The following is a 396-nucleotide window of genomic DNA, read 5'->3' as shown; positions in this document are numbered from 1 at the left end:
TGTCTAGCCTCTGTACTGTCTTACTATTTTTAGATGAACAAAAGATCCTTGAGCTTTTGGAGGACTTGGGCAGAAAAGAGAAGGTTTCAAATAATATTCTCTGGTAAGAACCTATGGTACAGTATAATGTTATGGTAAAATGCTTAAATTATAGGTACAGGTAGAAAATAGAACAGTGAAGAATAAGGTAGTAATTGTATGGTAGATAAGTATAGGAAAAGCAAAGAGAAACTAAAGAGTCTCTTGATGAAAGTGAAAGAGGAGAGTGAAAAAGCTGGCTTAAAACTCAGCATTCAAAAAATGAAGATCATGGCATCCAGTCCCACACTTCACGGCACATAGATGGGGAAACAATGGAAACAGTGGCAGAGTTTATTTTGTTGGGCTCCAAAATCA

Source organism: Cervus canadensis, chromosome 12 (genome assembly GCF_019320065.1).
Source record: "Cervus canadensis isolate Bull #8, Minnesota chromosome 12, ASM1932006v1, whole genome shotgun sequence".
NCBI classification, from domain to species: Eukaryota; Metazoa; Chordata; class Mammalia; order Artiodactyla; family Cervidae; genus Cervus; species Cervus canadensis.
Note: the sequence above shows the minus strand (reverse complement) of the source record.